We start from the raw sequence: 1,180 nt of genomic DNA on the forward strand, positions 1-1,180 counted from the left end.
GCCGGATGGTATTCAAACTAACCTCTGCCCTTATATGTGATTGATGCCAGAACTGATCATACACAATGTTTTATATGTTCCCAATCTCAAATGCAATTTGATTTCTATTGGTCAATTAATTCTTGATATATCTTGTTTTGTGACATTACTGAACGTTTGTGTATCATCCAGGACCGCACTACGAGGATGGCTATTGGTCTGGGGGAGCTTAGGAATGGGGTGTATGTGTTTCGGCCTGTTACTCAGAAGGTTAGCTCGCATCTCAGCACATTGGATGATACTTTGCTCCTGCATCAGCGTCTTGGTCATCCTTCTAGCCAAGCTTTATCATTTATTTCTAATTCTAGTCGTAGTAGCAAGGTTAAAAAGGCCTTGGATAATTGTGATGTATGTTTTAAGGCCAAACAAACTCGTTCTGTATTTCCTTTAAGTGATAATAAAGCTGAGAATTTATTTGATATTGTGCATTGCGATTTATGGGGTCCTTAATTACACAAAGTCTACTATATCTAGAGCACATTATTTTCTTACTTTGGTTGATGATTGCTCACGAGAAGTGTGGGTATATTTGATAAAGGAGAAAACTGAGGTATCCTCATGCTTCAGGAATTTTTTTGCTATGGTAAAAACCCAATTTGGAAGGGTTGTTAAGATTGTCCGTTCTGACAACGGTACTGAGTTTACATGTATGTTACCATTTTTTGGTGAACAGGGACTATTGTTTCAATCGTCGTGTGTTGGAACTGAAGGAGTTATGTCTTCGTCGTGTGCAATTACTAGATATATAATTATGGAGATAATTAAGTTCGTACATTTGGGTCGTCGTTTTGCCATAGCTAGAGGTACTAACGATCTTTGGACTAGTAAAATAGCCCAAAGCCCAATTGGACGGATCCTATAAGGTCACACAAAGGGGCTAGATCGAGCATTAGAGGAAGAGGCCCATCATTGGCCTCATCACTCTAGGTGGCCGGTCATATGGAGTGGACAAGGGAGTTTTGGGCTTCGTGCCCTAGTCTAATTATAATGAGATTATAAATAGACTAGGTGCCTAGGTTTGCAGCAAGGAAGCAATTAACTGATCAGTGTGATCAAACCCTAATTAGCAAACACGAAACCTAACCCCTCTCATAGTCCTCTGTCTCACGACTCTCTCCTCCTCCTAGGCGCCGGTGGTGTG

The sequence above is a fragment of the Chenopodium album genome, chromosome 2 (assembly GCF_948465745.1).
Source record: "Chenopodium album chromosome 2, dcCheAlbu1.1, whole genome shotgun sequence".
Lineage (NCBI taxonomy): Eukaryota > Viridiplantae > Streptophyta > Magnoliopsida > Caryophyllales > Amaranthaceae > Chenopodium > Chenopodium album.